The sequence below is a fragment of the Salvelinus sp. IW2-2015 genome, linkage group LG1, assembly GCF_002910315.2.
Source record: "Salvelinus sp. IW2-2015 linkage group LG1, ASM291031v2, whole genome shotgun sequence".
Taxonomy (NCBI): Eukaryota; Metazoa; Chordata; class Actinopteri; order Salmoniformes; family Salmonidae; genus Salvelinus; species Salvelinus sp. IW2-2015.
This window is the reverse complement of record NC_036838.1, coordinates 40,756,194-40,769,902: the sequence shown is the minus strand read 5'-3', so window position 1 is coordinate 40,769,902 and position 13,709 is coordinate 40,756,194. Positions and strand designations below refer to the sequence as shown.

The 13,709-nt window shown below is 41.4% G+C and overlaps 1 pseudogene; it reads left to right on the top strand.

Moving 5' to 3' along the window:
- The first annotated feature begins 7,887 nt into the window (after nucleotides 1–7,887).
- Nucleotides 7,888–9,224, top strand: LOC111970881 (transcription factor HES-5-like; annotated as a pseudogene).
- Nucleotides 9,225–13,709: the final 4,485 nt, after the last annotated feature.

Here is a 13,709-nt window from a genome sequence, read left to right as displayed (position 1 = left end):
GATTGTTGAAAATAAACAAGAGTTTTGAGAAAGTTTTTCTTCAATCTGCAATAGACACATTCAGGTAATGTATTATAATTTACACACAAAACATCATAAAGCAAAATTTACAAGTTTGATCTTAAAACAGATCAGTTATTGCTTATCACAGAGAGTGATGATTACAGGTATAATAGGCTACCCAGTTTAGGTAAATCATCCTCACAGGAATAATGATGCTGTAGTTTAGGTCCATTATTATCAAATGGATAACTGATACATGCTTCATATAAAATGCTCAATATGATGTAAATCTTTATCAATACACAAATGTAGTGGAAACAATGGCTTATTCTCTAAGCTTTGACCTTTAAACAGATCATTAGACAATCACAAAAATATTGGTAATTTTAAGTTGAATAAACACATAATCAACGTATTCAACACATATTTCACCAAACATAAAGCTTATTATGATGTCAATTATATAATACCATCACACAACAAAAATCTAATTTTCATGGACAATTGTCTTAGAATAATATAATAATAATATATGCCATTTAGCAGTACAACTTCTTGAGTACAACTGAAATTAACAGTCTCAATCACAGCAAGACTTTAAAAAACTCCTGAATAAGGAGATAGAGAATATATCTTCCTATTGTCATTACTGTCCATGACAAATATGACATTAATATAGACCAACATGGTCCATTGTGTTTGTCTCAGAGTGGAACTCCACTCTGTAAGACTCTACCAGGGCCTCCAGAGGGCGATGTTAACTGGACTCTTCTCTTTACTGATGTTGTGCTAGGTTGGGGAGCTCAATTTAGGTAGGTCACTCTCCCTCCAGTTCTTATCAGAGGATGACTTCAGGCTCTGGAAGTGGCTCAGCAGTCTTCTCTATGATCCTCCATTCGCTAGCTCAAAGTCAGCACAAGAACTGTTCGTCGGGCTAGGTCCAGCCAGCCGGCCAGATAGATAGGTCCGGCCAGTCGGTCGGCCAGCCTGAGCGCTACAGTGCATTCGGAAAGTTTTCAGACCTAGCTATCTGGCCGACCGGCCCTGGATGTAGGTATTTAGCTTGCCGGTCGGACCGGCCTATCTACAAATAATGTCAGAATCAGACCCATAGCTCGAACATAACTATGTGTTTTCAGATTTTTTAAGGTTTAAACAGAAGGCGCTATGAATTTCAGCCCGGCTCTGACATATGCGATAGCCTTTAAACGAGTTGGACAAAGTCAGTTTGGTGTCAGTATCAGTTTGGTGTCATTATGATAACAGTGGTTTACAGGTTATTGTCTAACTATGCTTCCGTGCATGCGATTTGCAAAAATGATTTTTGCCACACATGCAGGGCCACTGATACTCCTCCAGATATCAATATGATGAGAGTACACGGTCCATTTCATATCATAACAGGGAAGTGTGAACTTGCAATATATCATATGGCCAATGCCAATGTACCACATTGCAATTGGACAGCCATCAAGTCAGCCATCTCATTGCTTAAAATTATCATAAACAGTCAAAGGACAGCACATTTGAATGGTATTTGTACAGTACAGTTTCCCAATTGTGGACTTTATTAGTCTAAGCCCTTACAATGGGCATTTGCCATCACAAATTGAACATGCAGTTAAGCATGTTCAATTTGTGATGGCAAATGCCCATTGTAATATATGGACAGTGTACATTAGACATATGATATATTGCCAAAATTTGCATTATGAAATGTTGGCACTGACAATATATAATTTGTCTAATGTACACTGTCTGTATCCAATATATTTAAGAAGTGATTTACCATCATATTTCCCTCATCAATCTACACACAATACCAAGAGTGTGCAAAGCTGTCATCAAGGCAAAGGGTGCCTACTTTGAAGAATCTCAAATATCAAATATATTTTGATTTGTTTAACACTTTTTTTGGTTACTACATGATTCCATATGTGTTATTACATAGTGTTGATGTCTTRACTATTATTCTACAATGTAGAAAATAGTAAAATAAAGAAAAACCCTTGAACGAGTAGGTGTGTCCAAACTTTTGACTGGTACTGCATGTTCCATCAACATTCATCTCTAGTAAAAAGCTTTGTGTGTAACGATGTGCACTGAGAGTCACGAAGCAAGTTCAGGGAGTGAGTGTTTTAATAAATTATTGAAACATAATACAAACAAGATACACGAACAACACACAGACAGGAAATGGGGAAGGAACCAAAGGGAGTGACATATATAGGGCAGGTAATCAAGGAAGTGATGGAGTCCAGGTGAGTGATGACGCGCAGGTGCGTGTAACGATGGTGACAGGTGTGCGCTATAACGAGCAGCCTGGTGACTTAGAGGCTGGAGAGGGAGCACACATGACATTGTGTTAGTCTATTTCTTCATTGATAAATATTGTACTCATGAGTTTTATTCCCAAGGGCTTGTTGGGAGCTGCTTGTGTAGAGATCAATAAGCATTTAACAAGGCACATCTTTGTTTATTTGAAGCTCTCTCAATGTGAAAAGTGTGGGAAKGCTTTGGAGAGCAGTCACAATAAAGTGTCATTAGCATCATCAGTCCCACCAGAACTTTTGAGTCTCAGTGGAGGAATAGGCATACTTCAGGAAGTGATTAAAGCAACAGTTTACAAGCCTGAAAACTGAACGCCAAGATAGCGTAGCAGTCGGACGTCTCTTTGTCTTGTCCCGTCCCATGTATATATATTTTTTCTTCTTACATATTTTCGTATATATTTTTTATATTTTTTTTWATCTCAATTTCCATCTACGGACTGAACATACTCTCGTGCAACCTGCCTCACCCAGTCTGGAACGAATCTGCTATTTTTTACACTTTAGAACCGGAACCCCCATCAGAAGCTAGCCAGCTAACGAGCTACTAGCTAATAGTCAGTTAGCCACTGCTAGCGGTCATCACCGTTAAGTCGGACATCAGCCAGCCTCAGCCCCGGTCAATTCCTGCCAGTCTGCCTAGCAGACTATCAACCCAGAGCATATTGGACTGATTTTCTCGACCACATCTCCGGATTCCTACCGCAAGCTCCAAACCTTTACACCGGATCATTGCAGCTAGCTAGCTGCTATCCGAGTGGCTACTCCTGGCTAACGTCTCTGTCCCGAAGCTAGCACCAGTTAGCCTGGAGCTAGCTTCGAGCTAGGCCCATCTCCCAGCCGGGAGGTCCATCAGCCAATTCTTGGGCTACAATACCTATTTTGCCAATTGGCCTGGACCCTTTTACTGCCGACACGGAGCCCCGCCGATCCATCACGACTGGTCTGCCGACGTAACCGTCCGAGGCGATTTCAACAGGCTCTTCCGTTGTGACTTCCCCCAAAGGCCCATCTGCTAGCCTGCTAGCCCCGGCCCGCTAACTATCTGAATCGCCGTGTCTCCAGCTCGCCTAGCTACTCACTGGACCCTATGATCACTCGACTACACATGCCTCTTCCCTAATGTCGATATGCCTTGTTTACTGCTGTTTTGGTTAGTGATTATTGTCTTATTTCACTGTACAGCCTCCAGCCCTGCTCAATATGCCTTAGCTAGCCCTTTTGTTCCACCCCCAACACATGCAGTGACCTCACCTGGCTTAAATGGTGCCTCTAGAGACAAAACTTCTCGCATCGTCACTCAATGCCTAGGTTTACCTCCACTGTATTCACATCCTACCATACCCTTGTCTGTACATTATGCCTTGAATCTATTCTTCCTCGCCCAGAAATCTGCTCATTTCACTCTCTGTTCCGAACGCACAATATGACCAATTCTTATAGCCTTTAGCCGTATCCTTATCCTACTCCTCCTCTGGTGATGTACAGGTTAACCCAGGCCCTGCAGCCCCTAGCTCCACTCCCATTCCCCAGGCGCTCTCATTTGTTGACTTCTGTAACCGTAAAAGCCTTGGTTTCATGCATGTTAACATTAGAAGCCTTCTCCCTAAGTTTGTTTTATTAACTGCTTTAGCACACTCCGCCAACCCGGATATCCTAACCGTGTCTGAATCCTGGCTTAGGAAGGCCACCAAAAATCCTGAAATTTCCATCCCTTACTATAACATTTTCCGACAAGATAGAACTGCCAAAGGGGGCGGAGTTGCAATCTACTGCAGAGATTGACAGAACTCTGCAGGCATACTATCCAGGTCTGTGCCCAAACAATTTGAGCTTCTACTTCTACTAAAAATTCACCTTTCCAGAAACAAGTCTCTCACCACTGCCGCTTGTTATAGACCCCCTTCAGCCCCCAGCTGTGCCCTGGACACTATATGTGAATTGATCGCCCCCCATCTATCTTCAGAGTTCGTACTGTTAGGTGACCTAAACTGGGACATGCTTAACACCCCGGCCGTCCTACAATCTAAGATAGATGCCCTCAATCTCACACAAATTATCAAGGAACCTACCAGGTACAACCCTAAATCCGTAACCATGGGCACCCTCTTAGATATCATCCTGACCAACTTGCCCTCTAAATACACCTCTGCTGTCTTCAACCAGGATCTCAGCGATCATTGCCTTTGTGCGTAATGGGTCCGTGGTCAAATGACCACCCCTCATCACTGTCAAACGCTCCCTGAAACACTTCAGCGAGCAGGCCTTTCTAATCGACCTGGCCCGGGTATCCTGGAAGGATATTGTCCTCATCCCGTCAGTAGAGGCTGCCTGGTTGCTCTTTAAAAGTGCTTTCCTCACCATCTTAAATATCAAATCAAATCAAAGTTTATTTGTTACATGCGCCGAATACAAGAGGTAGACCTTACAGTGAAATGCTTACAGGCTCTAACCAATAGTGCAAAAAAGGTGTTAGGTGAACAATAGGTAAGTAAAGAAATAAAACAACAGTAAAAAGACAGACTATATACAGTAAGACAGGCTATATCCAGCAAGCATGCCCCATTCAAAAAATTTAGAACTAAGAACAGATTTAGCCCCAGACTTGACTGCCCTTGACCAGCACAAAAACATCCTGTGGTGTTCTGCATTAGCATCGATTAGCCCCCGCGATTTGCAACTTTTCAGGGAACTGAAAAGTCAGGAACCAATATACTCAGTCAGTTAGGAAAGCTAAGGCTAGCTTTTTCAAACAGAAATTTGCATTCTGTAGCACCAACTCCAAAACGTTTTGGGACACTGTAAAGTCCATGGAGAATAAGAGCACCTCCTCCCAGCTGCCCACTGCACTGAGGATAGGAAACATTGTCACCACCGATGAATCTACGATAATCGATCATTTCAATAAGAATTTTTCTACGGCTGGCCATGCTTTCTACCTGGCTACCCCTTCCCCGGCCAACATCTCAGCACCCCTGCAGCAACTTGCCCAAGCCCCCTTCTCCTTCACCCAAATCCAGACAGCTGATGTTCTGAAAGAGCTGCAAATCTGGATCCCTACAAATCAGCTGGGCTAGACAATCTGGACCCTCTCTTTCTAAAATGATCCGCTGAAATTGTTGCAACCCCTATTACCAGCCTATTCAACCTCTCTTTCGTATCGTCTGAGATCGCCAAAGATTGAAAAGCTGCCGCGGTCATCCCCCTCTTCAAAGGGGGTGACACTCTAGACCCAAACTGTTATAGACCTACGTATGTATATCCATCCTACCCTGCCTTTCTAAAATCTTTGAAAGCCAAGTTAACAAACAGATCACAGACCATTTCGAATCCCACCGTACCTTCTCCACTATGCAATCTGGTTTCCGAGCTGGTCATGGGTGCACCTCAGCCACGCTAAACGATATCATAACCGCCATCGATAAAAGACAGTACTGTGCAGCCTTCTTCATCGACCTGGCCAAGGCTTTTGACTCTGTCAATCACCGTATTCTTATCGGCCTTGGTTTCTCAAATGACTGCCTCGCCTGGTTCACCAACTACTTCTCAGATAGAGGTCAGTGTGAAAATCGGAGGGCTTGTTGTCCGGACSTCTGGCAGTCTCTATGGGGGTGCCACAGGGTTCAAATCTCGGGCCGACTCTTTTCTCTGTATATATCAATGATGTCGCTCTTGCTGCTGGTGATTCTCTGATCCACCTCTACGCAGATGACACCATTCTGTATACATCTGGCCCTTCTTTGGACACTGTGCTAACAAACCTCCAGACGAGCTTCAAATCCATACACCACTCCTTCCGAGGCCTACAATTGCTTTTAAATGGAAGTAAAACTAAGTGCATGCTCTTCAACCGATTGCTGCCCGCACCCTCCCGCCCGACTAGCATCACTACTCTGGACGGTTCTGACTTAGAATATGTGGACAACTACAAATACCTAGGTATCTGGTTAGACTGTAAACTCTCCTTCCAGACTCACATTAAGCATCTCCAATCCAAAATTAAATCTAGAATAGGCTTCCTATTTCGCAACAAAGCATCCTTCACTCATGCTGCCACATACCCTCGTAAAACTCACTATCCTATCGATCCTTGACTTCGGCGATGTCATTTACAAAATAGCCTCCAACACTCTACTCAGCAAACTGGATGTAGTCTATCACAGTGCCATCTGTTTTGTCACCAAAGCCACACATACTACCCACCACTGCGACCTGTATGCTCTTGTTGGCTGGCCCTCACTACATATTCGTGGCCAAACTGGCTCCAGGTCATCTATAAGTCTATGCTAAGTAAAGCCCCACCTTATCTCAGCTCACTGGTCACCATAGCGACATCCACCCGTAGCACGCGCTCCAGCAGGTATATTTCACTGGTCACCCCCAAAGCCAACACTTCCTTTTGCCACCTTTCCATCCAGTTTTGCCAAAATCAGTGAAGCTGGAGTCTTATATCTCRCTCTCTAACTTTAAGKATCAGCTGTCAGAGCAGCTTACCGATTACTGTACCTGTACACAGACAATCTGTAAATAGCACACCCGACTACCTCATCCCCATATTGTTACTTATCCTCTTGCTCTTTTGCACCCCAGTATCTCTACTTGCACATCATCATCTGCACATCTATCACTCCAGTGTAATGCTAAATTGTAAATATTTCACCTCCATGGCCTATTTATTGCCTTACCTCCCTACTCTTCTACATTTGCACACACTGTGCATAGATTTTTCTATTGTGCTATTGACTGTACGTTTGTTTATGTGTAACTCTGTTGTTGTTTTTGGCGCACTGTTTGCTTTATCTTGGCCAGGTCGCAGTTGTCCTCAACTGGCCTACCTGATTAAATAAAGGTGAAATAAATAAAAATAAAGTTGCACGGAAACTGCATTGTTGGTTAGGGGCTCGTAAGTAAGCGTTTCACTGTAAGGTCTACACCTGTTGTATTCAGAGCGTGTGACTAATAAAATTTGATTTGATTTGATTTGAAGTTGTGTTTTGGACATGATAGATACATTTATAAAGCAGTAAAATTATTGAAAAAGAAAATGAATATTCTCTGAATCATCTGAACAGCTAGACATCTAAAATATTTTAAAGTTTTGGCAGTTATAAAAGGTGGAAATCAAGAAATCGGTTATATTGAGTTATTAAATTAGACTAATTAGGCAATACGAGCACAATTATTAGGGAAAGAAATATTAGGAAACACTATGTTTTATTGGAAAGTATTTGAGTCATTCTCACATGTGTAAATTGTGATGATGAGTGTGTGCTCTGTCAATGTCATTGATCCCAACATCAGGCAGCAGATCTGGGAGTCACCACTTTCCCAGATTCACACAGCGCTCTGTGAGTCACTCTCCATCACCCTCCACCTGTTCCCCTGAGATGTGACCATTGTCCCCCAGTAATAAGAACACTGAGCATGTGGCAGCTCCACATTCCTCATTGTGCTCCCAAGCTCACCCATTGGCTACAGACTGTGAGATTCTCCTACAAGACACACATATTCATATGCAGATTTGGGACTATATATAGGAGAGATGAAACCAGTAGAAATCAGATTATCTCTACACAAAGACCTCTACAGCACAGACATCCAGCCACGACACCTTAAATCACTTCAGCAATGATCTACTCTAAGGAGCACCTGACTCTGACCAACAAGGTAAAGTGAGATTCAAATCCAAGGAAGTTAAGTTCATTAGACAGATTTTTTATGTGTTTCATTAATGTTATATATCAGAATAAGGTTATTAATGATCCTCCTCTTGCAGCTAAGAAAGCCAGTGCTGAAAGATCGTAACAACAGCAGCATTGAGCAGCTCAAGTCTTCCGTGTTTCCAGAGATCCTCAACCAGCAGCCTGACTCCAAGCTGGAGAAAGCTGACATCCTGGAGATGCCAGTTTGCTTTCTAAGAGGACAGCAACAGTATCAACCAGTGAGTTCCTCCTCCTGCTGCTCAGCACCTGTCAATCAGGGTTACTCCAGCTGTGTCCAAGATATTGTCCACTTCCTGTCCAAGGATGAGGTGACGACAGAGTCCCAGAGAAGACTGCTGAGCCACTTCCAGAGCATGCAGCCATCCTCTGATAAGAGCCGCAGGGAGAGTGACCTGCCTCAGCTCAGCTCAGCTCCCCAACCCAGCACAGCATCAGCAAAGACAAGAGTCCAGTGAACAGCGCCCTCTGGAGGTCTTGGTAGAGTTCTACAGACTTAAAAGCTCCACTCAGACAAACACAATGGACCATGTTGGTCTAACATTAATGGACAGTAATGATAATAGGAAGAGACAATCTTCTCCTTCTGCAGAAAATGTCAAAGTTTTAATTTGATTGTGTTAATTATTTTTTCATGAATATGTGAAAAGCCTTCCTAATGAAAGTTCATATTGATATCATCACTTTTCATTTAACATGAGTATTATGTAAAGTTATTTTTACTTTGTAAGAAAATTCCTATYTTGTTGACTGTTCATTATAATCTATTTATTACCCACATTGGGTGAGATAGCAAAGAATGTTTAAATTCTTTAATCGTGCAACACTATCCTTCTGTTAATGAATTTCAGAAAATATATTCTTGTTGATGACTTAAAAAACTTTAATTGATTTGCTTGATATCCAAGCCTGGTTTTTGTGATGAACTACCAATTTGTGTTGGTTTGTATTACAATTTTTTAATTCTCGTATATTGAGATATCTAACATATGTCTGCTTTGTTTTTAAAGCTGCATTTGTCTATGTAATGTAACCCACACTCTATGATGAGTGCCTGTGTGACTTGAAGCTGTTTTCTCGCAATTGTAGTGATGCTTAATCACAAAGTTTAAGTTCTTAACAATTAAGAAACGTATTCTCTATATGAAAATAAAAACAATCTTGAAATGTGGCTGATTGTTTGTGGTTTATTAAAATCCTATACTTTGTGTTAGAGTCTGAGTAATGGTCATTTGACACCCTAAAGTCTTAGATCCTAGGAAATAAAGATTCAATGGTTTATGTCATGAATGTAAGATTGTCCAATATGTATTTCATATTCTATGTGAATGAATTTAGATGAGCGTTTAGAGGTATGAGACATGTATCACTAATACCTCTGAAATTATTATCAATTTATGATGATCAATTTTTACAATCAAATACAGTAAAGGCACCTGCATACTAGGTAGGTTCAGTTTGCTCCTACCAGAACTCAGCTAGGCTAAGCGAACATTTGTGGCTCACACTCTCTTAAAATACCTTTGTTTGAACAACGAGAAAAAAGCGGCAATATTACTCTTTGTCTCTCTTGAGATGCCGAAGCAATCACTATACTTTTCCTCAAAATAGTCCAAATTAATTTAAGACAAATCAGTAAATCTGTAATTAATTTTGCCAAGGTCTTAGTCGCGCAATTTTACATTTTAACTAAGATGTTTGGTGCAGTACTTCTGAAATGAAAAAATGTGCATGACACCTAGTCACCTCTCAAGTGAAAATATGCATGAAAACTAGTTGTCTATAGTTGAATGACAACAAACACTATTAAAGAATTCAGTCCACAGTTCCGGCTCCTACTAGAAGGACTGTTGACCAATCACTGACGAAGGGGCGTAGACTTCGGCTACCGAACTTTGACTTGCTTCAACAGGCTTAATGCCGTGTTGACGTGCTAGTCGCAACTACAAAACGCGGAAATGTATGACTCGCTAATAGGTTGTAGCATAGCCGCGGGAAGTAGTTTGGTGGGGGGGGGGCTGGACTAATCTTTTTGCCATATATCAGTACACTAATACAGGACTATTAAAGGCCCAGTGCACTACTTTTGTAAAATCAATGTTTAAAAAAAATAAAAAATAAAATGAATATACATATATTTTTATTCTGATTTTTCTGGGGAATTTTTCAGCACCCCTACTTCCCGTGGCTATGGGTTATAGTTAAACACGTGCCGCGTTCGACCAGTTAGCAAGTCGTACGAGTTTCATAGTTCCTACTAGCAAGTGAACGACGGCATTAGTGTGACAGAGCATTTGTCTACGTTGGTGGTTGTCCGCAAGCACAGAAGAGTGACTTTAGTTTACAGAAGAAGGAGACACTCATATTACTGAAACTCATACTACTTTCCTACCCAACATTTTTCCTACTTTTTATACTGAGCATGCTTTACACATTTTATATTGAAAAATCTGTTCTGCATTGTTCCATAGATTACAGGTGTTCTGTATCTTGAGTTGGCTAATATGTTGATGCTAGGTAGATTTTTGGGGTGTCTTGTAAAAATAAAGCTTCTTGATAACCTCGTTTTATCATAGTCAGGTGGGCAGACAGACACAGAGTAGCCTTCTTTGTCTGGGATTGGACTCAACTGCATAGCTAATGGTATGAATAATAAGACACACTTATATTGTTCTTCCATTGAAAGCAAATCAGTGAATGGAGAAAGTGTGGGAAACCCAGGAAAACACACTCACAGAGCCTCTTTGGGACAATAGACTCAGACCCCTACCTACTGGTGTCAAGGGATAGGGAGAGGAATTTTGTTCACATAATTTCCCAAACCAAAGACATTAATAAAAAGAGTCTGGCAAAAATAACTACATGTGATAGTCTTATTTTTAAATATAGCCTTTTGTTAAAGTTCTTATTCTAATAAAAACATCAATAATAATTTGCCATATGGGAAACAGGATTTTGAATGAAACTTGTTTATTCTTGTTTAGTCTACCAAGAGTATTTCCAAATCATCAATTAGTCCAAATATTTATATTACCACCTCCTTGATTGAAAAACAAACTTTACCACTAAGGGATTGATGGGCAATGAATTAGCATTTAACAATGCACACTCTATTGTTTCATGGAATATCTCTCAATGGGCAGAGTGTGGGAAAGCTCTGGAGAGCAGAGTCACAGTTCAGTGTCATTAGTATCATCATCATCAGTCCACCAGCACCTGACTGTCTGGGGAACACTCAGAGACAGTGAGGAATAGGCACACTTATAGAGGGGAATTAAAAAATAATTTATGTTTTTGGAACTATCCTAATAGAAGAAAATCTAATAWATAATATAATCTAATTCTTTTAAGTCCTAATTTGTAATGACATTACATTTTTACTTTAATAAAACCTAGCTATTCCCTAGGAGAAAAACATTTATATCATCTTAAATGCCATTTAGAAAACAGAAAGAATTGCAGACATTGACTTGGACTAACTTGGATGCAGAAAGATAAAGACATTTATATATATATACAGTTGAAGTTAGAAGTTTACATACACTTAGGTTGGAGTCATTAAAACTCATTTTTCAACCACTCCACAAATTTCTTGTTGACAAACTATAGTTTGGCAAGTCGGTTTGGACATCTACTTTGTGCACGACACAAGTAATTTTTTCAACAATTGTTTACAGACAGATTATTTCACTGATAATTCACTGTATTACAATTCCAGTCGGTCAGAAGTTTACATACACTAAGTTGACTGTGCCTTTAAACAGCTTGGAAAATTCCAGAAAATTATGTCATGGCTTTAGAAGTGTTTGCTAGGCTAAATGACATCATTTGAGTCAATTGGAGGTGTACCTGTGGATGTATTTCAAGGCCTAACTTCAAACTCAGTGCCACTTTGCTTGACATCTAGGTAAAATCAAAAGAAATCAGCCAAGATCTCAGAAAAAAAATTGCAGACCTCCACAAGTCTAGTTCATCCTTGGGAGGAATTTCCAAACACCTGAAGGCCCCACGTTCATCTGTACAAACAATTGTACGCAAGTATAAACACCATCGGACCACGCAGCCGTCGTACCGCTCAGGAATGAGACGCGTTCTATCTCCTAGAGATGAACGTACTTCASTGCGAAAAGTGCAAATCAATCCCAGAACAACAGCAAAAGACCTTGTGAAGATTGTGGAGGAAAACAGGTACAAAAGTATCTATATCAACAGTAAAACGAGTCCTATATTGACATAACCTGAAAGGCCGCTCGCAAGGAAGAAGCCACTGCTCCAAAACCGCCATAAAAAAGCCAGACTACGGTTTGCAACTGCACATGGGGACAAAGATCGTACTTTTTGGAGAAATGTCCTCTGGTCTGATGAAACAAAAATAGAACGTTTGGCCATACTGACCATCATTATGTTTGGAGGAAAAAGGGGGATGCTTGCAAGCTAAAGAACACCATCCCAACCGTGAAGAACGGGGATGGCAACATCATGTTGTGGGGGAGCTTTGCTGCAGGAGGGACTGGTGCACTTCACAAAAGAGATGACATCATGAGGATGGAAAGTTATGTGGATATATTGAAGCAACATCTCAAGACATCAGTCAGGAAGTTAAAGCTTGGTCGCAAATGGGTCTTCCAAATGGACAATGACCCCAGCATACTTCCAAAGTTGTGGCAAAATGGCTTAAGGACAACAGAGTCAAGGTATTGGAGTGGCCATCACAAAGCCCTCACCTCAATCCTATAGAAAATTTGTGGGCAAAACTGAAAAAGCTGTGTTGAGCAAAAAGGCCTACAAACTGACTCAGTTACACCAGCTCTGTCAGGAGGAATGGGCCAAAATTCACACAACTTATTGTGGGAAGCTTGTGGAAGGCTACCCAAAACGTTTCACCCAAGTTTAAACAGTTTAAAGGCAATGCTATCAAATACTGATTGAGTGTATGTAAACTTCTGACCCACTGGGAATGTGATGAAAGAAATAAAAGCTGAAATAAATCATTCTCTCTATTTCTGACATTTCACATTCTTAAAATAAAGTGGTGATCCTAACTGACCTAAGACAGGGAATTTTTATTAGGATTAAATGTCAGGAATTGAGAAAAACTGAGTTTAAATGTATTTGGCTGAGGTGTATATACACATGCACATGCACCCCCCCCCCCCCCCCCCCCCCCCCCCCCCCAATGATGGACTGCAGTGGAGAAGGTGGAAAGCTTCAAGTTCCTCGGCTTACACATCACTGACAAACTGAAATGGTCCACCCACATAGACAGTGTGGTGAGGAACTTCTTCAACCTCAGCAGGCTAAAGWAATGTGGCTTAACACCTAAAACCCTCACACATTTTTACAGATGCACAATTGAGAGCATCCTGTCGGGCTGTATCACCACCTGGTATGGCAASTGCACCGCCCACAGCCGCAAAGCTCTCCTGAGGGTGGTGCGGTCTGCCCAACGCATTACCAGGGGAAAACTTCCCGCCCTCCTGGACACCTACAGCACCCGATGCTATAGGAAGGCCTAAAAGATCATCAAGGACATCTGAACCACCCGAGCAACTGCCTGTTCACCCCGCTATCATCCAGACGGCGAGGTCAGTACAGGTGTATCAAAGCTGGGACCGAGAGACTGAAAAACAGCTATTGCATCACCCATCTCATATGT